At 35.5% G+C, this 24,754-nt stretch overlaps 1 protein-coding gene across 13 annotated transcripts in view; it reads left to right on the top strand.

Moving 5' to 3' along the window:
• The window catches only part of Tbc1d5 (TBC1 domain family member 5), a 476,492-nt gene that overhangs the window by 40,113 nt on the left and 411,625 nt on the right, over positions 1-24,754 (top strand). For 5 of the 13 annotated variants that reach the window (XM_070018661.1, XM_070018651.1, XM_070018665.1 and 2 more), the window contains exon 2: positions 24,436-24,539. The exons of 1 other annotated variant lie outside the window; for it this stretch is intronic. The gene's annotated coding sequence lies outside the window, so the exon portion shown is untranslated. Of the gene's footprint in view, positions 1-1,979; positions 2,063-3,569; positions 3,626-5,008; positions 5,092-24,435; positions 24,540-24,754 lie in introns of all 13 variants that reach the window. 7 more of the 13 variants (XM_070018655.1, XM_070018654.1, XM_070018656.1 and 4 more) reach the window with 7 other exon arrangements.

Genomic DNA, 24,754 nt, shown 5'->3' with positions numbered 1-24,754 from the left:
AATCTTACTAGAGTTTTGTTTGTTTTAGAAATAAGTTTAGTGGACTGGAGGTGTGGCTAAAATGCCAGCCTTGAGCAAGAAAGCAAAGTGAGATCATCAAGTCCTGATTTCAAGCCCCCCTACCCCCACCCCTAGCACCATGGTGCAGATAGAACTAATAGGGGACTCTATTGTCGGCAAGTTTGTAATCTTAGCTACTTGGGAGGCTGAGAAATTGCAGTTGGAAGTCGCCTAGGCAGAAAAGTTTTTGAGACTACTCCAATTAACCAGAAAAAAAAAAGAAAAAACAACAACCTGAAAACAAATTGGAAGCATGGCTTAAGTGTAGAATGTCAGTCCTGAGTAAGAAAGTGGAGCAAGTTGAATGCCCCTGAGTTCAAGTCATGGTACTGGAAGAAAAAAAATAGTTAAAAAATGGTCAAGGACATACTAATCCGTTCCTCTAGGTATGTTAAAAGGATTTAGGATTTGGTCTCTCAATTCAGTCCTCATGGCAACTAATAAAGCCATTTATTTAAATGTTTGTAATGTTTGTAATTTCATTGGGAAAGTCATGTAGGAACTCTGAGTTTAACTTCCTCAGTTCAAGCTTGAAGTAAAAATATGTATCTCCTGGAAGCTTAATCTGTAATTATTTCTGTATTAAATAATTTCTGTAAATAAGGTAAGCTTATTACTTTCTTAGATTGAAATTTTTAGTATGTGGAGTTTGAGGTCTAGGTAAATATGATTTTCAAGAAGTTTTTGTGTATGAGGTATGGGTATTGGAAAATAGAAAATTTCAGAAGAAAATAGTTTATATCATGGCTGAGATTTAAAAAAAATTAGAAAGTATATTGGAAGTGGCACTGTGGCTCAAGTGGTAGAGTGTTAGCCTTGAGCACAAAAATGCTCAGGGACTACACTCAGGGACAGCCCCAGGACTGGCGAAAGAAGTTGGTGTTAATTATTAACAAGTAATGAGGAAAGAAAAATTGAGGCTATTAAAGATATACACATAGGATGAAGGTATGAAATAAACATTGAGGAAAATACAATAAAAGAAATACTAACAAAACAACAACAACCAGGCTTAGTGGTAGAGTGCTTGCCTTGCATGCATGAGGCCCTGGGTTCAATTCCTCAGCACCTCATAAGCAGAAAAGCCAGAAGTGGTGCTGTGGCTCAAGCTAGCCTTGAGCTGAAGAGCTGAGGGACAGAGCCCAGGCCCAGAGTTCAGGCCCCAAGACCTGCAAAAAAAAAAAAAAAAAAGTGGGGCTGGGAAGTTGGTTCAGTGGTAGAGCACTTGCCTTGCATGCCTGAGGCCCTGGGTTCGATTCCTCAGCACCACATAAGCAAAAAGAAAAAAGCCGGAAGTGGCACTGTGGCTCAAGTGGTAGAGGGCTAGTCTTGAGCTGAAAAGCTGACAGACAGTGCCCAGACCCAGAGTTCAGGCCCCATGACTGGACCCCCCCCCCAAAAAAAAAGTAGAGAGAATATATACAACAAGCAACATTGTATTGAATATGCAGAATTAGCATTATGGATGAGAATTAGCATAATGGATTTATACTGTGTTCATTCTTTTATATTATTAGTCATTTATATATCCATTAACATCTTCTTAAACTTTACCTAACATTCTATTATGTTCTATTCAGTTTGTTTCTCTCCTTTCCACTCAACATTACTCTTGAATGTATTGCTTGCTACTTTTTTCCCACCCTGTACTAGGGTTTGAAGTGCATCATGAGTGCTAGGCTGATCCCTTACCACTTTAGCCAAACCTCTACCCTAGCTTTTTAATTGTTACTTTGGAGATTAATTCTAGCAAACTTTATACCTACACTGGCTTGGAACTGTGATCCTCCAGATCATAGTAGCATAAGGTGCAGGTTTGAGTCACTCACTCCTTTTTATTTGCCACCTGATTTATTTATTTGTACTTGACTATTTCAATATTATATCACCAATACATAATTTTTTTTGCTCTTTTGCAGATACCATGGGGTTCTACAGGGTTCTATATTTGAACACACAAGACAAGCTGCCATCAACTCCTTCACTCTATCAAGATCTGGCAGTAGGCAGCTTTGTAGATTAGTGCCAGTAGATAACCTTCTTGTTTCTTGCTGAATTTCTTCTGTCTTCTGTCCTTAAAAGTTCATCCACCGTTTCTGTTCATGCCATAAAACAAAACCAAACCCCTGCTATTAAAAAAAAAAAAGAAAAAAAAAGCCTTACTGGGCGTTGGTGACTCATGCCTATAATCCTACCTACTCAGGAGGCTGAGATCTGAGGATCAGGGTTCAAAGCCAGCCCCAGCAGGAAAGTCTGTGACACTCTTACCTTCAAGTGGTAGAGCACTCCCCTTGAACTGAAGGGACAGCATCCTGGGCCAAAGTTCAAGCCCCATGGCTAACAACAACAACAACAACAAAAAGCCTCTATCCTTCCCATTTTTCAGTGTATCTTAAAAAAAAAATGTTTGAAAAGCACATTTAAAAACATGTTACTCAGGTTTTACAGTTTTGCTTTATTTCAGCTGTAGGACCAATGTTGATACATCTCACATATATATATATATATATATATATATTTGTGTGTATATCATATATACGTGTATATATATGATAAAACATCACAGTGGGATCTGTGCATAAGGAAGACATAGTTTTGTTTAATATTAATTAAATTTGTGCCAGGTATTTATGTGCCTGACTGAATAAGACTGAAGTATTGATTATTAAAAAGATATACCTGGGCTGGGAAGGTGGCTCAGTGGTAGAGTACTTGCCTCACATGCATGAGGCCCTGGGTTCGATTCCTCACCACCACATAAACAGAAAAAGCCAGAAGTGGTAGAGGGACAGCGCCCAGACCCAGAGTTCAAATCCCATAATCTGCAAAAATAAAATAAAATGAAAAAAGATATACCTATTTTGAATACATTTTAGAATTGTTTGACATTGCTCACAAAATGTTATAATTTAAATAGAATTCTTTAAATTCAAATTATTTTATATTGGAAGAGATAATATATTTGTCAGAAATTATATCAGAAAATATATGTAAAGAATACTATACACATGATTTTGGATTGTAGTGTACTTCAGTTCATTAAAGAGAAGCCATCAATTTATGAAATTCTTTGGGTATCCAGCTGCCTCATAGACAACCAGATATTAGACTATTGATGTTAATATTCCTTTCACTAAAAGTACTTCTTGAAATAAAAATACTTTTTAAAAAATTTTTAAGAAGGAAGTCTGTACATCTCCCCTTGATGAATTGCTAAGTCTGACAATTTCCTTGAGTATCAGTAGTCTCAAAAAGCTGTTGATGCTGTGTAATAAACAGATGCTGTTACAACAGTGGTTTACATGTGTATCTGGAATGATCTCTTGTTCCAATCATAGATGTTGATTTAATGAGACAAGACTAGTTTACTTCAAAAATACAGTTAGGATATGATTTTTGATTTCTGTATGTTTTTTCTAGATATTAATAGACATGTTTTGACACCATCAGATATTGGAGGATGTATTTCTTTGATATTTATACCTATTTCCTTTTTTTCCCCCCCACAGGAAATTGTACTTGTCTTAAACCTATTTAGAGTAGTTACTAAACACTTTTAAGTATGGTGAGTTTTCTTATCTGGAATAAGCCTATTCCTTCTGAAAAAAAATCCTGTATATTTAGATTTTAAACTTTCCACCTATGTAAAAGGACAACAATGAATATTCTCCATAATTTCTGGACAGCTTTGCAGGTTCCCAGTCAGATAGTGAGTTGGCTGATGAGATATGGGGACCCTTTCTCATGTATATGTTTAGGTTGCCCTTTGCTATATACAAGGGTCACTGGCACCTTCTCTCACCTGTGAGAGAAGCTTTGTTAAGCACCATATTTTTTTAATCTGTGAGCAGTTTCAAGCTAGACTGCAGTTGCTGACTTTCAGCCCTTAACTTCTGCATCTGAATTATACAATTTGATTGACAAATTTGCCTTTTCATATGGTCATGTAATTTGGTATTTGGAAAAGTATTCCTAGTGTGTGTTTTATTCCACCGAACCTAGTAGAGTTAAATGTAGTTTGGATGCATAGGGAAGAATTAATGATTGGAAGATAGAGAGTTGGTAAATTATTTATTCTGGCCCTGAGGAAGCTGAAAAGCTGAGTGAAAGACTAATAAATCATTTGTGGTAGTGCTGGTTGTCACTTCCAATTATTTTAGACGGTTTTGTGATAAACTGCAGCACCTGCTAGATATCTGCACATCCTCCCTTGATGCTAGTGGTGCAGCTTGTTTAGTGGATTATCAAAGACAAGTTTGTATAAAGTTTATTTAGGCCTGAAAGGAAATTACTGTTTTTAAGGCAATTTTGTTGCTTTTTCTCATTGTTCTGAGTGCTGTGGAAAGATTTTCAAAGTGGTTGAGAATCTGGAATATGCATAGTGCTTTAGCCAGAAGACTTATCTTTATCTTTTGTTAAATTAACTACCTGAATAATTGAGCTTCTTTATTATTTTCAGACTAATTAAAAACTCCTCCCATTGAGATGATTCGTATACTACAGATAAAATCTTTTTGGTACTGTTTAATGGAGAACCTCTGCTGCTGCTTGACCAGACTGTCCTCATTTTTTGTTTTCCTTGGTAAAGATAACTCTTTTTTCCTAACTTAGCTGCTGAGCTTTTTGTAGTGGCCAACAAGAAATGGAAAGAAAGCACAGTCAAGATACTTTTTCCTTTGTTTTTTCACAAAAGAACTTTAGGGAGTGATGAGGTAACGATTGAGTTTAAAAACTCAATCTAAAGATTCTACAGAGGAAGGAAATATTTATAGTAGGTCATAGTTCTTAGGTTCAGAATTCCATTCAGGTAGTTTAATAATAATTACTATTTACTGAACATGTAATTTTAGGTTTGATGCTCTCTCTTTCTCTCTCTCTCTCTCTATACATATATATTGTTTCACTCTTAACCTCATAACAATAAACTATTATCTTCTTTGTCATGAAGCAGTTGAAGCTTATAGAAGTGAAACAGTTTCCTGCAGCTTGTTGTTGGAGGATTGGTTCAAGATCTCACTGCTAGCACAGAAGGTTTGTGAAGGACATGTATTTAAATTCTTCCAAAGTATTATATTTTAAAAGCTTAACAAGTAACTCAGGACCCAGAAAAAAGTGTAAAATATTAAGCAAAGTTAAAAAGGAAAAAAAAAAAAAGGCAACTCAAATGGGAATTTGCTTATTCCAGAACATTCGAAAAAATAAAAAAGGATGCATGATTCTATCACAGAGAAACTTGAGCCACAACTCTAATTCTGTCTTTATTTTGTAGATAATCGGGGACAGAACTTCCTGCCTAGTTTGACTTGAAACTGTACTACCCACCTGAGTAGTTATCTAACATTACAGATGTGAGCCACTGGTACTCAACAGATTTGCTTTTAAAAGTTAATATTTGATAGTAGCCCTTCAAAGAGCTCATCTACTACAGTAGCTGGTATAAATTCTCCCTTTTACTTACTTCTATGCAACTGTACTATTGTAGTTTGTATCTACTTGTACTTGTATACATTTTACTTTCAATTTCTTTGAGAAGAAATCACTATCTTGTATTTTTGTGCTTTTATAACATCCACTGACTGTTGAGTGAGTAAATAAAAGCAGATCTTAATTTATCCTCTGCATCTGTCACTGAAGTAGTAAAATGGCAGCAAATAAATCAATATCATTTTAATAGATGTATTAGATTATACAGGTAGGACTGTAATTATACTAAGATATAACTGAGCAAAGTGCTGTGACTCAAGCCAGTTATCCTAGCTGGTCAGAAAGGTGAGATTCTGAGGATCATGGTTCAAAGCCAGACTGTGGAAAAGTCTTTCAGATTCTACCTCTCAAACAACCAGCAAAAGGCTCAGTTGGGGGTAAACAAAGCAAGTTCTAGGACTTAAGTTCAAACCCTAGTACATAAGTAAATAAACAAATAAATATTATTGGCTTATGAGTCTGACAGTTCCTAGAGCTGACGATTTCCTGATTCTATACATAATAGTTAGGTAACAAGGATTTACTATGCCCAGATTTGTCAAGGGTGACTTATAAATAAGTAACTATGTACAATATTTCAGCCTTAAATCATTGGAAAAGGGATAGAGAATTATATGATAATTAAATGGAGCCTGGTAAATCTGAAGTAGCAAAATTTAAGAAACAGTGGAATTAAAATGGCACACCTAGACAGACGGTGATTCAGTATGCTACTATATAAAAGGTAATTCAGAAGATTATATTTTGGGAGATTAGTACTTGAAGCAATGTTATGATGCCTGTACATCTCATGCTAATTACTGATGTGTGCTCAATAAATATTTTCATGAGTAAACAGAATGACATGTACATGGAATGATTTTTGTATGTTTGCTTTAAAATCACCACGAAATCCATATTACAAAATATAACTTTTGCACTTAAAACATATTGAAGAGAAGGACTTCGGAGACATAATGCTTTAAAAGGATGGCAGTGTAAAAAGAAATAGAATGGGGTCTACTTAAGCTTTGTTTCTAGGAACACTTTGACTATATAATTGGAAGGTGTCTGGATAAGCTTTGTGGAAACTTTTCAAGAAGCTTTCAGCTGGAGTGTCTAAAGGGTCACTTTTTAAAAAAAACCCTCTATATTAAAATAAAATGTGTCCAAGCTTTTAAGAAAAGATCTTCGAGTTTGCAGATGATCCTAAAATTGGAGCTAGGGGAAATAATGAGGAACAATGCAATCAGATTCAAAAAGATTTGGATTGTTTAGGTGATTGGGCCAGCAGATGGCAAATGCAGTTCAGTGTAGACAAATGTAAAATAATTATCTTAGGAACAAAGAACCAATCATACAGCACACTGATCAGGAAAAAATTTGTGAGTTATTGTAGGAAAACCATTGAAACAGTTAACCCGGTGCACAGCTGCAGCAAAAAAAGGCGAGCAAGAAACCAAATTAGCAGACGGATAGAATATAAAGCAAGAGGCAATACTTTGAGTGTATTAAGAAAGTTGTTAGACCCCATCCAAATTACTTGTTTGATATTAGTTGATAGGACTACTTTAGGAAGATTAAATTTTGCCTTGTAAATAGAGATTGTAACGAAAAAAAATCTAATAATGTTAGAAAAATGTACTCTTTTTAAGAACTTTGAATTTGCAAAGTTTTGTAAACATAAGACAGTGAGAAAATGGGTTTTAATAGATAATATGCATGATATTTATTTACCAAACCCTCTTTCTGTTAGCTAGGAGGTTCCTCTCACCTCTTAAATCTACAAGAGTCTAAAGTTTGGCATGAGGCTCTTCCTTTATGTGCTGCACCTTGGCAGCTCATAGAGTATGGACACCAGATCTAATAGCTAGTGATGAGATGCTACTTCTTGGCTTGTGTCTCTTGCTGCAGTAAGGTAAGTTGTAGGCTTCATTCTCTGTAGATTTTCATTTTAGGTTATGGGGACAGGAATTTTTCTCTTGTCATTCTTGCTTTTTGTACAATGCTAATTCTCCAACTTTAATACAGTTTTTTTCCCCCTAACCTCTACCTATCCAACACATTTGTTTGATGTAGATTAACTATAAAATTTGTTTTATTTGTTATATAGATCCTTAACTGACATAGTGGTAGTGTTGTCATTTTAACCTGAACCATTGACTTTTTCCTGTTACCTTATTGGAAGTGATATTTTATAAATCTCTTTTGGTGGGGGTAAGAAGAGTAAAAGACAGTCTTTCAGAATTTGTACCAGCATCATAGAAATTGTAATTCTTTTGTAAACTTTGTTCATATAATTAAATAATGTCTCTGTTTAAAAAAAAAACAACTCACTTTTGAGCTAGATACCAGTCACTCATGGTTATAATCCTAACCACTCAGAAGATAGAGAATCAGCCCATGAGTGGGAAAAGAAAAGCAGAAGGAAGGAAAGGCCCAAAGTTCAGGCCCAGTACCAGCACTAAATGAACAAGCAAAGCCCAACATTCATGTTCACCAAGTCATTTAATTTAATTTTTTTTAAGTCATTTAATTTTTTTAATATACTTGATATCTCTAAATTTCATGTTGTCACTTTTTGGAAGAAATTTTAGTTCTCCAAATTGTATAATTTTTTTGTGTTAGATGAGTGATGAAATTGGAAATACTGTTTTAAAGTAGCTAATTCCTCCGTCATTACTTTTGGGTTACTGTGGATTTATAAATATTTATTGAATCAAATTTTTGAGAAAACATTTCTGAATTACTGATTATAGACTACATCTTAAATATTTGAGCTAACTGGTTAATATGCAGAATTGATTTTTTAAAATCACATAAACTTTCTTAGTTTTTCCATTTTATTACCTCATACTGACTGATATTAGTTAGCTATGTTCTTCAGTTTATAGGTGCTTGAAATAAAAGTATAGAGTAAAATTGGAAAGAAGAAAAGTTTATTTTTAGGAGCAGTATGTGTAAGACTGTTGCCTGGGAAAAAATTTGAAATAATCAAAAGTTTATCTTTGAGACCTTTTTGTCATTCTTTCTTTTTGTTGTTGTTCTTCCTTTTTGTCATTCTTAAAAGTGAAATGGAGTGACGTGTTGGTGGCTCTTGCTTTAGCTACTCAGGAGGCTGAGATGAGAGGATCACAATTCAAAGCCAGTCTGGCAAGAAAGTCATGAGCTGGAAATGGAGGTGTGGGCCAAGTGGTAGAGTGCCATCCTTAAGTGAAAAAGCTAAGGAACAGTGTTTAGGCCGTGAGTCAAGCTTTAGTTAACTGGCACACACAAAACCCAAAATGAAAAGAATGAAATGGAGTCTTCCATTAGACAGTTTCCCTTCAGCATATTTCTCCCACACCTGACTCCTATCCTGCTGTGAACCTACATGTTATGGCACCCCTGACATGTTCTTCCCTGGAAAGTAGGTATGCCAGTGTTCAAATTTGATGACCTTTTTTCTGTAGTATAGATTACAGAATTAGGAGGGAGAATCTTGTGACTGTATTGTTTTCAACATCTGTATGAATACTTGATAGTTCTTTGCTTAATACTCTTTTATGAAGAGAATGCTTAAGAACTAAATTAGGTTTAGTATATCTCAGTGAAGGTAGAAACTTGAGGTAGCATTCATGGAAATGCCTTTGATCACAGTTATGGAAGAAAACCAATACTGTTGTAAGTGTGTGTTATTAAGAGTATTTGAAGTTTAAAATTCTAACCTTTAAATTTAAATCTTTGTTAAATGAAGTAAGTACCCTAAATAATTTTTCTGCACTATACACATAAATATAACATGTATGCATGTATATATGTTTATCTCTGTGTGTGTGTGTGTGTGTGTGTGAATGTGTGTGTGTGTGTGTGTGTGTGTGTGTGTGTTTTGTTGCCATTTAAAATCTAGTTTCATTGGTTACTGCCAAGTAAAGGCAGGGTTTTTATTGAGAGTGCTTTTACTTTCATAGAATAAGAAATAGGGTAAAAATGAGGGCTGTGATTAATTAATGTTCTGTGTTCTATTGATGGATATTCAGAGACTGCATTTTCTTTGTCAAAACACTTATATTTTTGTACTTTGCCAGAAAACTAGTTGTACTAGATATCCTAACTTCATAGTAGGATTATTCTACATTAATTCTGGTTTCCTTCTTGTTTTCCCTGCTTTCTGCTTTTGCTTCATTCTTTCATTTTTCTATTGGTAATTTTATTGCTTGCTTAAAAAATGATCATGCTAGAATGCATTTTAAAGTTTATCTGAATATTGGATACTAAATATTGATACTAAACAGGGATTTAATCTGTTTTAATTTTTTCTATTAATTAATTAAATGAATTTATTTTTTTCTGGTACCAGGACTTGAATTATTATTATTTTCTGACATATTGCCAGTATTTCTTATTTGTATATGGATTTTTTTTGAGCTAGAATTGAGGGATTTTCTATTTTATTTTGGGGCCTTATAGTTATTTTTATGTATTCAAATGTGAATCATTGTTTATGAAGTTTTTCCTCTTTAGTATTTAAATTTTCTTTGTTTTGATTTTTCTTTTTTCTTTTTTTTTTTTTTTTTTTTTGATTATGGGGCTTGAACTCCAAGCCTGGGCATTGTTCCTGAGCTTATTTTGCTCAAGGTTAGTATTCTACCACTTTGAGCCAAGCTCCACTTCCCTAATTTTTTTTAAATACAGAAAAGTTTCAGTTGATCTAGGACTTTAAAATAATAGTTTTGTATTCTGTATTTTCTGTGTTTTTACTTTATAGCCTTTGTTGTGTACATAAAACACAGCCATGAAAATAGAAGGAGGCACCTTGAAATTGCATCTACTTGACTGTAACTTTTAAGTCCCAGCTTCTGCATTTGTGAAATGAAGATTCTGGTCTGGCAGAATCTTCATTGTTGTCCATTTAGAGGATTTTGTCAGTGTTTCATAGTAAGATAGAAAATGTAAATTACAATCTTGGATGTATGTACTCACATATAGAATAAGATGAAGTCCTGGTATGGTGGTGTATAGTTGTGTTCCCAGCACTGGGGAGATTGTGGCAGGAGAATCTGCTGATCAAGGCCACTAAGACCCTGACTCAAAATAAAAATTGTGTGGGTGTGCAGAGTAGCACACAACAGCAACAACAAAGCTCATTACTCTGTCAAATTGCTATAAAATATTTTAAACAATTCATTTTCAGATAGTGGAACTTTGAGAAGCATTAGTCTTGTTGTTGAACTTTGAACTGTTTTCCAGGTTTCCTTTTCCTCTGAAAAATCTGTGGCTTGGTGACAATTTCTGACTATGATAGGAGATAAAATAGTTTCATTTTTCTGATTTGATAAAAATAATGTAATAGCTCTAAGAAAGAACTGTGAAAGAGATTATTTAAATGTTACAGATAAAAGGAGAAAGTGAACTTGGTCTTTTCCTTGTCAAGCTAAAGGCATATTGTATTATCCTGTCCAACAGTGTTTTAAAATAATATACTGATAAAAATATCACATATAAAGAGTTCAGTGTCACTAAAAAATGTAGTAGTATTTGGATATAGACTGAATATTGTGTATGTAGATATACATACTTTGTGGATATTGTTAGGTTTTTAAAGAGAAGTGGTTGCCGAGTAAGAACCACACCATACACTTGTGGTATTCAGGTAAGGGGTAGGTTTATTCATTGTTTGGGCTGGCACCAGGCCATGTTAGCACTCCTTGCCACTGGGAAAGAGCCAGGAAAGAGAGCTTCTGGCTCTGGGCTAGGCTTTATCAAGGGTAGGGGTGGGGAAAGCTGTGGCCAGGTGAAGGGAGGTAGGACCTGGTAAGAGGAAGTTGGACCAGGTGGGAGAAAGGTGTAGCCACATCAGATCCAGATGTGACCTCAGCTGATTCGGATGTGACCTCTTCCAGGTGTGCCACTTGCCTAGGTAATGCAGTTACTGGGCAGGGTATGCTGGCCATCCAGGAGTGGACCTTACAGACATATTTTCTGGTTTTAGGAACAATACTATCTCTACATCTATGATGCACAAAGATTAAGGATCACTTTGGTGACCTAGGTAATTGTAATAGAACCATGGAGCCATTAGGCTTCTGATGAAACTAAGCTCAAGCTCTGATTGACTAGATTCTCTTTAAAGCATCTCTAAGCATTTGTTTTGCAACCTACCTTTGAGTAACTTTTTTAATTGAGAAATACAATGTAATTTTATGCAATCAAATCTAGGCTAAAATTTGTTTATTAATGACCATCTACATTTTTGCTACTGACCTCATAATAGACTTAAGAAAGCTTATAGTGGGGCTGGGAAGGTGGCTCAGTGGTAGAGCGCTTGCCTTGCATTCATGAGGCCCTGGGTTCAATTCCTCAGCACCACATAAACAAATAGAAAAAAGCCGGAAGTGGCGCTGTGGCTCAAGTGGTAGAGCGCTAGCCTTGAGCTGAAGTGCTGAGGGACAGCGCCCAGGCCCAGAGTTCAGGCCCCACGACCGCACCCAAAAACAAAAACAAAAAACAAAAAAAAAGAAAGCTTATAGCTTAACATCCTGAAGATTATTATTTATTTATAAAATAAGGAGTGTGTTTCCAAGTTTCAAATACCTTTCACAAAGGTATTGACAGTTAGGAGCTGGGAAGGTGGCTCAGTGGTAGAGCGCTTGCCTTGCATACATGAGGCCCTGGGTTCGATTCCTCAGCACCACATAAGCAAAAAGAAAAAAGCCAGAAGTGGTGCTGTGGCTCAAGTGGCAGAGTGTTAGCCTTGAGCTAAAGAGCTGAGGGACAGTGCCCAGGCCCAGAGTTCAGGCCCCATGACAGGACCCCCCCCCCCAAAAAAAAAAAAAAAGGTATTGACGGTTGATAGAATATTTAGAATTTTGATATTTTGAATAGCAGAAACCACAAAATAAATTGCCTTATTTCAGAATGATTATTTTCTTCCTACTAGAAATTAATTCCCTACAAAGGGAAACCTTTAGGACTTAGTTTTAAAATACCATATGAGCAAGATACTAGCTTGGGTACTCTTGTCTTTATATGTCTTCAGGATAGTTTTCTTTGAATCTATAGCAGCTAGACAACAAACATCTTTTAGTTCTACCTAGCACAGAAACAAGATTTTTTTTTCTCCTTATCATGGACTAAAGTTCTTTTTATTAGTTTTATTGTCCCTGTTTAGACCCCATGTCCATCTTTAGACCAACAGCACTCAGTATATGTGCTTAATTAAGGCTGCATTAATGAGACAATTTCTTTCTTTCTTTCTTTTTTTTTGGGGGGGGGTCCGGTCGTGGGGCCTGAACTCTGGGCCTGGGTGCTGTCCCTCAGCTCTTCAGCTCAAGGCTAGTGCTCTACCACTTGAGCCATAGTGCCACTTCTGGCTTTTTTCTATTTGCTTATGTGGTGCTGAGGAATCGAACCCAGGACCTCAGGCATGCAAGGCAAGCGCTCTACCACTGAGCCACCTTCCCAGCCCTAATGAGACAATTTCTGACAAGGATGGTATTATAACATTTGATGTTTCAAAGCTAGATGACATGGATAGTCATTTATGGAGGTCAGCCTCCTGAGTCACAGGGAAAGGTAGAAATGGATGATGAATATGAAGTTATGGAAAATTGTTATAATAAATATTATAAAATTTTAATCCATCCCTTGCATTTTATTAGTAATATAAGTATTAATTATCCTTATTATAAAACAGTAATTAAAGTCATATTTTGGAGAGATATATTAGATAATCTATGGGTCTTTTGGTTTTTCTTATTATAAATAGTAGAAAATTATAGATAGTACTTAGCAGAGGATATAATCAATGGATACTGTATTTAGTCAATATTGGTGACATTTTCTGAGAAAACTGTCATATATCATCTTTACAATTTCTTCCTCAAAAGAAAACAGAGTAGTTCTGTGGCCCACAATGCTCAGCAGCTTGTACTACCATTTTTAGCTTAGCCTTATTTTTTCTTAAATTGGAGTTATTTTTATACAATGAAATCTCATTATTGATTGAAATCTTTGAGTATTAGATTTTATGAGTATTAGAAATGAAGAGTTTTTAAATTCAAGGCAGAAAAATCTTGGATATATGTTATGAAGGACCTTAAATACTTATAAAAGGTACCTGAGCTTAGTGGTAGAGTGCTGGCCTAGCACGCATAAAGCTCTGAGTTCGATTCCTCAGTATCATATAAACAAAAAACTTGGAAGTGGTGCTGTGGCTCTAATGGTAGAGTGCTAGCCTTGAGCAAAAGCAGCTCAGGGACAGTGCCCAGCCCCTGAGTTCAAGCCCCAGGGCTGGCAAAAACAACAACAACAACAACAAACCAGAACAAAACAACACCCCAAAACAAAGAACAAAAATGTTTCACAAGAAGTATTGGAGTCAATGTAAATTTTAGGCTTAGATTGCTCATCTTTCCTTTCCTTCTTCTCTACTTCTCTGTGCCTTTAAAACTTTTCTTGTTCATTCTAAAACTTCATTTTGTGACTTTTTTCTTTTTTTTCCTGAACTACTGGTCTGTTTATTAAAAGCATTTGTAATTTCTCAACTCTTTATACTGGATTTTTGAGTTCAGTACAGAGTAGAACTATGTTCTTTATATTTTTAGCATGTAGACAATGTTTGATAAAGGGCTTCAGTTTTCAGCTTAGATTTTATTGGAAGGTTTTTTTTTTTTTTTTAATGTTCTGGTTTCTGTCTCTCTCTGTAGATATCTGCAGGGAGTTGGAGGTAGATAATCCAGATTTTCTTTGTAGGTAGAACAGTGATTAAGGCATAAGACTTGAGCAGGCAAGGTTCACTTTTGGCTTTGTTATTTCATAGTCGTGTATCCTTAGGCAGGTTTCTATCAGAATTTGATTTTTAATCAGTGTTACTAAAACCTGTTAACAACTGTTCTAATCAGTGTTGCTGGAGCCTGTTAAATCCTTTAGGTAATGACTGACACTTTATGATTCTTTTTGAGAGGCAGCCATTGTTACTCTTAATAGGTCTGTAACTCATTCCAACAGCACTGTGGGCCCAGGTGATTGAACTGTTTCCCTATTTGTTTGTTTGTATATCTGCATGTTTGATGATAACTGAAATGTTCAGTTCAGACTTTTATATTGGAAAATATATGAATCTACTGATATGTATACATTCATGCACACATTAAAATGCACACATATATACATATAATGCATTGAGCACACAAAATCCTCTAATTTTAAAAGTGTATTTTTTATTTTATTTTTTTATTTTTTTAACAGTGTATTTGAAATATACTAGAATGTCCTTGCTTCTTGAGAGTAGTTTCTGGGTTCTTTTTTTCTGGGTCACTTTAAATTATGTTTGTCAGGGGTATCCAAAGTTAGATCAGGTTTAAAAGTTGTCTGTGCTTAAGAAGAGGAATTGGCACTCGGGTGAGAATCTGAGTACAGGGCTCATTTTTAAGATAAGAGGAAGGAGTTCTGGCACCAACCAAGGTTTGTTTTCATATCTCTTTGACTTGCGTATTTTATTTCTGCAACGGTTTTCTCCATTTTGTTCATATTGTTTGAAGCAGCCCATCCTTTCCAGCCAGGTGGTAAAGCACCTAGGTTACTGAGTATCAGTAACCAAGTCCAGTTCCTTATTGTAGTGTGGTATTGAACTGAGCAACCATGCCATAGAGGCTTGATTCATGCAAGATCTTTTAGAAGGTGAGTATAACTACTTGTTACAGTAAAATATACTGTCTATAGGGACTGAGAATAGCTCCCTTCAATCTAAATGTTGTTTCAGGGGAAGAATACAAGAGAACATAGTTTCATTTGCTCTGTGGTACCTTCATTAGTTTGCTTCTGTACTGCTGCTGTAACGTTGTGTGGTTTCAAAATTTATTATTAGCCTGATTCCAATAGATCAAGCCGCAATCCTAGCTACTTAGGAGGCTGAGATATGAGTATTGCAGTTCAAAGCCAGCCTGGGCAGGAAAGCCCAGGATTGGATTAATCACCAGTTAATCACCAAAAAGTCAAGAATGGAGCTATGGTTCAGGTAGTAGAGTGCTAGCTGTGAGCACAAAAGATCAGGACTGGTACACAAAATATATACTATAGAATTCTGGAGGCCATAAATCTAAAATCAGGTTGTTCACAAGCCTACATCCTTTAGACAAGGAATTGAGAAATATAATAAAGATGCTTTATCATTTTAGCATTACAATTATATAGTTATGTATATATTTGGATACTTTATATTATGTATGATTAATTGGATAGTTCACATACTAATAATAATTCTATCACACATCTAAAGACAGTTATAGATTAAAAAGTAAACTTAGAGCTTATTAAGTTATCAAATAACATTTTCAGTGTTTTAAACATATAGCTAGAAAGTTCTTTTCTTAATCAATATTAAATTTAAAATGCATTTGCAACCTATAGGCATTATAACAGTGTTTACATTTTTCTCTTTGACTGTTCTTACTTTAGTTTTGATGACTTGTGTTGAAAATTTCAGTTCTGGTTTACATTCTACTTTGATTTCTAAAATTTAATCATTGAGTCTTGATTCAGGTATCTACCCTCTCATACCAAAACGAATGGCTATATTTTAAGCAGACGAAGAGTCTGGGAATTCTTGCCAAACCCCTCTACATACTTGTTATTTCAACATTTTCTTAGCATATATATTCCTGTCGGAATTGAACATTGATTGCTAACCCTTCCTCTCCCTCTTCTTTGTCTTTATATTGTTTTTTTAAAAAAATATTGTAAAAGTGTTGTATAGAGGGTTACAGTAACATAAGTAAGGCATAAGTAAGGCAATGAGTATATTTGTATAAGATTTATATAAGCAAGGCAATAAGTATATTTCTTTCTTTTTTCTTTCTTTTTTTTTGGGTCTGCTCATGGGGCCTGAACTCTGGGCCTGGGTGCTTTCCCTCAGCTCTTCAGCTCAAGGCTAGCTCTCTACCACTTGAGCCACAGTACCACTTCCAGCTTTTTTCTTTTTGCTTATGTGGTGCTGAGGAATCGAACTCAGAGCCTCATGCATGCAAGGCAAGTGCTCTACCACTGAGCCACCTTCCCAGCCCCCAATGAGTATATTTCTTTTCTTTTCTTTTCTTTTCTTTTTTTTTTTTTGTCAGTCGTGGGTCTTGAACTGTGGGCTTGGGCGCTATCCCTCAGCTCTTCAGCTCAAGGCAAGCGCTCTACTGCTTGAGCCACAGCACCACTTCTGGTTTTTTAGTGGAGATAAGAGTCTCACAGACTTTCCTGCCTGTGCTGTCTTTGAACCGTGATCCTCAGATCTCAGCCTCCTGAGTAGCTAGGATTACATTCATGAGTCCAGCTTATATTTCTTGTCCAACATTGTTTCTCTCTCTAATTTTTCTCCTACTTCCCGTCCCCCCTCTCTGACTTCTCCCTCGCAAATTGTAAAGTTCATTTCCAACAGAGTGTCTGTTATATTCGTTCACCCTTTGTCATTTATCTCGCCATTTTGTTATTCCCTTTCCCTTCCCCAAATCAGATAAACATATACAAGACACAGGGTACCAAAATCAAAACAGTGATGATGGGATAAACCAAAGGAAAGGGAAAAAGAAAAAACTTCACACAGTACATTTAAAACAACAACAATGAAGATAAACCTCTTGTGTACAGTTCCTGGAGTTCATTTCACTTAGCATCATTCATATGGTGATTTGTACATAGCTATTAAGCTATGTATATAGCAGAGGCTAGGACTATCCTAGACATATACTAGTTATTACAAATTAGGAAACCATGAAGCCTTTGTTTCTTTCAGTGTGGCTTACTTCACTTAGTGTGATCTTTTTTCCCCCCAAGTCTTTCCATTTCCCTATGAATGGAAGCATAGAATTCCATTGTGTATATATACCGTATTTTCTTGATCCATTCATCTGCTGAGGGGCATCTGGGTTGATTCCATATCTTAGCTATGGTAAATAATGCTGCAGTGAACATAGTTGTGCTGGTAGCTTTAGTGTGGTTTTGCTTGTGATCATTTGAGTAAATCCCCAGGCATGGGATTACTGGATTATAGGGAGTTTTTTTTTTTAACTTTGAATCATTTATTCAAAATGCATATAATTTTATTTTATTTTTTAATTTAATTTAATTTTATTTGTGAACATACTGTACAGAGGAGTTACAATTACATGGGCAGGATAATGCGTACATTTCTTACCAAGCATTGCAACCTCCTCCTTTGTTTACCCTTCACATCCCTTCCCAGCCTCCCCCCTCCCCCCATCCCAATCCTTATCCTTCTCCCCCCCCCCCCACACCGACATTGTAAAGCTTGTTTTGGACATGACAACTTGTACTTCTCATTGTTGCAACAGGTCCACCTGTATCCTTAAACAACTGGTTTTTCCCCATCTCCTCCATAAGTTATACTGACATCAAATATAGTGAAAGCAGAGGTTATACTGTGGAGGAGGGACATACAAAGCAACAAAGAGATAATCTTATAAATGCGTTAGAAACACATGTATGAAAAAAAAAACATTAAAATAGACATCTAAGGGTTCATTTTCCTGACATCACATTATCTGACCTTTTCCACTTGACTCATACATATACTAGATATTACAAATAAGGGAAACCATGGGACCTATGTTTCTTTGGGCCTGGCTTACTTCACTTAATATAATTTTTTCCAAGTTTTTCCATTTCCTAACAAATGGGGCAATGTCATTCTTTCTGATGGAGGCATAGAATTCCATTGTGTATATATACCACATTTTCTTGATCCATTCTCAAGATGCATATAATTTTAAAAGGATGATTTTGATTAATTTTTTTTAATTGTGAAAATACCATACAGAGGGGTTACAATTACATGGGCAAGATAATGAGTACATTTCTTTTTTCTTTTTTTTGGGGGGGGGTCTGGTCGTGGGGCCTGAACTCTGGGCCTGGGCGCTGTCCCTCAGCTCTTGAGCTGAAGGCTAGTGCTCTACCACTTGAGCCACAGCACCACTTCTGGCTTTTTTCTTTTTGCTTATGTGGTGCTGAGGAATCGAACCCAGGGCCTCAGGCATGCAAGGCAAGCGCTCTACCACTGAGCCACCTTCCCAGCAATGAGTACATTTCTTATCAAGCATTGTTGCCTCCTCCTTTGTTTTCTTTGTTTACCCTTTCCATCCCTCTCCCCTCCCCACCAAAGTTGTAGTTTGTTTTTCAACATAACAACTTGTACATCTCATTGTTGCAATGGGTCCACCTGTATTCCTATTTAAACGATTTGTTTTTTCCCTTCCCCTCCACAAATTATACCAACATCAAATATAGTGAAAGCAGGGGTTATACCGTGGGGGAGGGACATACAAAGCAACAAAGAAGTCATCTTATAAATATATTAGAAACAATCGCAAGAAAAAAACCACATTTGAATACTTACCTTGGTGTTCATTTCACCTTTATAGGGAAGTTCTATGTTTACTCTTTTAGGATCCTCCATACTGCTTTCAGGGTGATTGATTTAATCAGTTTGCATTCCCACCAACTGTGTAGTAGCATTTCCTTTGGCCACATCCCCACCAGCATCTACTATTATTTGTTTTCTTGATAATGGCCATTCTTACTAGGCTTGGGTGGAATCTCAAGATGGTTTTGATTTGCATTTCTTTTATAGCCAGAGATGTTGAATATTTCTTCATGTGTCTATTGGCTATTCTTATTTTCTCTTCAGAAAAGTCTCTTTCTAATTTTTTAGCCCACTTACTAATGGGGTGGTTGTTTCTTTGAGGATTTTTGTGTGTGTGTGTGTGGCGGGGTTAAGTATTTTGAGCTCTGTATATTTTTGATAAAAGGCCCTTGTCTGTTGTATAGCTAGTGAAGATCTTCTCCCAATCTGTGGGCTTTCTATTGATCTTGCTAGCTATGTCTTTTGCCATGCAGAAGCTCGGCAGTTTAATGTGATCCCATTTATCCATTTAGTTGATTTGTTTTGTTTCTGGATCTCTAGGAAGTTTTGACCTGTGCTGAGGAGCCCTAGTGTGTCTCTTATCCCTTTCTGTAGTATTTTCAGGGTATCTGCTCTTACCTCATTGTCTTTGATCCATTTGGAGTTTATTCTGGTGCAGGGTGATATATAAGGATCTAACTTCAGTTTTCTACATGTATGTGTATAGCCAGTTCTTCCAGCACCATTTGTTGAAGTGGCTGTGTTTCTTCCATCGGGTAATTTTGGTTCCTTTATCAAAGATTAGGTGGCCATAGGTCTGTGGGATCATATCTGGGTCTTCAGTTCTATTCCATTGGTTTCCAGGCCTGTTCATATGCCAATGCCAAGCATTTTTTTTTTTATAAGTACAGCTTTATAATAGAGTTTGAAACTTCTCCAGCACTTTTTTTTTCCTGCTAAGGACTTTTTTTTTTTTTTTTTTTTTTGCTATTTAGGGTCTTCTATTATTCCATATGTATTTTTAGATTGCTTCTGTTTTATTAAAGAATGTTGTTGGGATATTGATGGGTCCTGCATTGAGTTTGTATATAGCTTGGGTAGTATTGCCATTTTTACAAAATTAATCCTCCCAATCCAGGATCATGGGAGATTTTTCCACTTCCTCAACTCTGCTTTAATTTCTTTTTCTAAGTTTTTGAAATTTTCATCATAGAAGTCCTTCACCTCTTTGGTTAAGTAAATTCTTAGATTTTTTTTGAGGCTATTACAAAGGGTGGCCTTTCTGATTTCAGTCTCTCTCTTATTGTTTATACCTTTTAATTTGAAATAAACTTAATGTTACAGAAATAGTATACTTTAACTTTCTCTAATGTTAATATCTTAATATAAGCATGTTATGCATTTCAAAAGTAAGTACAGTGCTTCTAACTCACAGACCTTCTGTCTCACCCATTTTCTCAATAGTTCTTTTTTCCTGTTTCATAATCCAGTCTAGGCAACTCATATTCCTTTAGTTGTCATGTCATTTTCAGTTTGCTGTCTTTCATATTTTTGATATGTTCAAATAATTTGGTTATTTATTTTGTAAAATATGTTGTTTGGTATTTTCTTATGATCAGATTGTGGTTATACATTATTCAGGAAGGAACTATAGAGGTGATCTCTTCTGTATACTTAGTATCATATCTGTGTTCCATGTTGTACTACGACTGGTGATATAATGGCTTAATTTTAACTTTATTCATTTGGATAGGATTCCATAAAATTAACAGTTGCATGACATTTGGTACATGTACAGTATTGCACAAACCTCAATCCAGTTCTAAAACATTTGCCTCTCTGCAAAAGGAGATTTCTACTCTCTGTTTTTATGGATTTATCTGTGTTGAATATTTGAAATAAATAGAATAATAGTAGAAAGTTATTTTTGATTTATGCTTTTTTTCCTTAAACATGTTTTCAAAGTTCATTCACATTTTAACAAGTATCAATATTTTAGCATGTATCAATAGTTTTCATGGCTTAAAATTTATGGCTAAATATTTCAACTATTGATGATATCTTGAGTAGTTTATATCTTTTGAGTCATGCACCTATGAACATGCCTGTACATTTGTCTGTTGTCATATGGCCTTCTCTAAGATCTTAGTTGCACTATTTTTTTTTTCTTCTCCTCTACTGTAGTCACAGAATCCTCAACCTTCAAGATCTTCACCATCTTCCAGCCTTGTTAGTCTCCTCAGACCACCACTTATTCTTCCCTTTATCTGGAACCCCTTTCCTCAGTTATCTACAGGCCTTCCCTCTCTCCATTATTTTTAAGTCTTTATTACATGTCAGCTTATTAAAGAAGTTTTCTCTGAGTATTTGCCACAGTTCAAGATGTGATTAGGTTGAGGGATTAATGCTGGTACTATAGGAGTGGGTTCTAATGAAAGGATAAGTTTAGGCCCCATTTTTTCCTCTACCTTATTTACAGGTACACACATAACAACATAAGAAGGTACTTATCAAATACTAGTGCCATGCTCTTGGATTTCACTACTCCAAAACAGAGATAAATATATTTGTATTATGCATGAGTCAACCAGTTCTTGCCATTTTGTTGCAATAACAAAACATGGACTAACACTGCTATAACATACAGGTACCAAAAACTATGTGTTGTCACATAATCTTCCTTCTTAGTGTCTGTGTTGAAATTTCTTCCCCCCTCTCTCCCTCTCCCTCTCCCTCCTTCCTCCTTCCCTCTCTTCTCTCTCCTTCCCTTCCTTCTTCCCTCCCTCTCTCTCTGTGTCTCTGTCTCTCTCTCTCTCTCTGTGTCTCTCTCTCTTTCTGTCCCTGGTCTCAGCCTCAGTCTCACTTTTTCTCTGCCTGCATGCCTGTCTCGAATAAGGATAGCCTTTTATGTTGGGTTATCACCTCTGTAAAGACCTATTTCCTAACAAGGTCATATTCTGTGAGACTGGAACTTAGGACTTTATCATAGCTTTCATTGATGAAGTATAGAAACTTAAGGAAAAAATAATAGGGTTTGATAGTTTGACTTTATATAGATAAAATCTAAAGGAGAATGTGAAAAAGTGAAACTAGTTTTAAGGCTATCATTAGAAAGAGTAACAATGTAAGGGAAAAGGGAAGGAGTTTTGAAACAAAGTGAAGGTAAATGGAAATGAGTTTTCCTGTAAGGATGCTGAATTTCAAATTGTGTAGTTATATAATCATGATATAGCCACAATTCAGGAAAGATTTCTAGCTGGGTAATAGCTTTGTTGGGGTAATCTTTGGATTCTCTTAAGGATACAGGAGAGGCACATAGTAAAAGGAAATTAAAGAAAAGAGAATTAAAAAGAAAGGTTACTTTGTTGAAATGGATGCCTTCATATATTATATAGGAAGAAAACTTAGAAGACTGTCCCTTTACTCTAAATGTCAATTGCACTAATGCTGGGTGTTGGATTTAGTTGCCAAAGTGGTCTTACATGAACAGAAGTAGAAGTTACCAGTTCCTGACAGCTGCGAATCAGCCTCTGGGCATCTTTCTAAATTTTCAAATATAATTATACAGTAGACTTCCTTTAACAAATTCCATGTTCCAGCTATAATTATAACTGCTTTTCTTGCCTGTAGTCTGTTCTTTGTCTTAGTACTCTCCTTTGTATCTCCCCCTGTTGGTTAGAATTTTCCTCTGGTCATTTGGGATCTGAAAAATTAGGAAGTCGTTTACTGTGATTTTCTTTCTTAAGCAGAGATTTACCATCAGACCCATTTCCTTTTTCCAAACTGTATTCCATTAATAGAAATGAGAAATTGGAATATATTTCCAAAATACATTCCAGTAATAGAAATCAATGTGTTTAAACAGCAGGCTAATATTTTATATACATTTTTATTTTCAAATAATGTACAGACACGAATTTAGCACATTGTAAACTTTTTAAAATTGCATTATACAGGTGGAAATTTCATTGTTAGCTTTCCACATACGTTTAACACATTATAAAATTTCTATATAGTTGTTAGAAAGTGACTGTTATCACAACTTACCTAGTGACCTTATTCATTAGTTACATATCCTAAATAAACCCTTTCCGATGACCATGTTTCATACCAAGTGCATTAAAAAATTTTAAATTAAAGGTTACTGCAGAAGCTGAAGCCATATGTCTTATAGCTACAGTCTTCCAATAGCTTCCAGGACTTACCATGATCATAATTTGTAAAATTTGAAATAGGAGAGGAATTTCTTGGTTTCTCATCTTTTTTTTCCACCTAAATATCAATTATGAAAACGAATCACTTGAAAGAATGACTTGGTGTCTTCTACAAAAGTTTTATAACTAAGATCGTAAACTCTCAAGAATATATTTTCATATCACTTAGACTATTTTCTAAGCCATTTTAATATCTTTCTCAGAAATAACTAAAACATAAATTCTTGAATATGCCAAAGAAAAACTGAATTTTTAGTGTGCAGCTCAAGTAGTTGAGGAAACTTATAGACTTGTGTAAATAATGCATTGTATATGTACTGTTCATCACTTTCTTATTCATTAATACTATACAATGTTTTTTTGCAAGGCTCTGTAGAGTCTGATAACTTATTGAAGCTTATTTGAAGAGTGTGATTAGATTAAGATTTTGCTTCTGGTATTAAAATGTACTTGGGAATAAAACAGGTTGGCTATTTTCAGTAGTTATAAATATAAAAAAGTAGAACTCCTCTTATGTAATAGCCAGTTGACACTCAGTGGCAGACTGATATACTTAATGAACAAATAGAAAATAAAGTGTTGATAATACAGTGTTTAAACCTTTAGACTTAAGCTTTAGAAACCCCTAGAATTAAGTCTTTTGGCATTGAATTGATAGGTCTTCCTGCTGTGAAAAAGTAACTGAATAATGATATATTTCATATTTGTGGGTGAACATTCTTGAAAAACAGAGTACTAGAACTCACTGTTCTAAGACATTGCTCTTTACTATTACCAGTATAATTTTATGCTCCTATGGCAAGGTTTCATGTTGAGGAATAAGATTAGACTTTTAGGGGAAGAATATTTGCTGTCTTCATTGTTCTTGTTCCTGATGAATGCTTATCCCTTAATGTGCTGTGTTATTAGCTGCTTTAAAATAGATTGTCTAAGCTGGGTACTGGTGGCTCATTGCTATTTGAAGTTAGTCCATACAGGAAAGTCTGTGACACTCTTACCTCCAGTTAACCACAAAATAAGGCCAGAAGTGGAGCTGTGGCTCAAATGGTAGAGCACTGATGTTGAGCAAAAATGCTCAGGTATAAGTGCCCTGTTTCTGCACACAGACAAAAAGTAGATTGTTGTTGCTATCTTTGAGCAGAAGAGCTCAGGGACAGCACCCAGGCCTTGAGTTCAAGCCCATGGCCTACAGAAGACCAACAGAAAAAAAGTATGATCTCAATTTCATCACAAAAATTAATGATATTGAAATTGGGGCATATTTTACAGAGTAACTAGTGAGTACTTTTTTTTTTTTTCCCTCAAAAATACCAGGTCATTAAAGAGAAAAGTGCCTCACAGGAAACACGGCAGTAAAGGAAACATGAGATCTGGATGTCGTGAGCCAGGGGGAAAGGCATTAATAGTACAACTTGGTGGTAAGATTTACCATTAATAGTTTCAGCCAATGTTAATTTTATATTTTTCATAACTTTATTGTAGTTAATAGTATTACATTAGAGGAAGTTGGTTGACAGATATGTGGGAAATCTGTATTTCACAAGTATTAAATGATTTAAGATAAAAATTAAGCGCTTCCAGGGGCTCAGTAGGTGACTCAGTGGTAGAGTGCTTACCTTGCATGCCTGAGGCC

Source organism: Dipodomys merriami, unplaced genomic scaffold, assembly GCF_024711535.1.
Source record: "Dipodomys merriami isolate MVZ:Mamm:240054 unplaced genomic scaffold, mDipMer1.0.p SCAF_13, whole genome shotgun sequence".
Lineage (NCBI taxonomy): Eukaryota > Metazoa > Chordata > Mammalia > Rodentia > Heteromyidae > Dipodomys > Dipodomys merriami.
The sequence above is the reverse complement of the archived record's forward strand: the minus strand, read 5'-3'. Positions and strand labels throughout refer to the sequence as shown.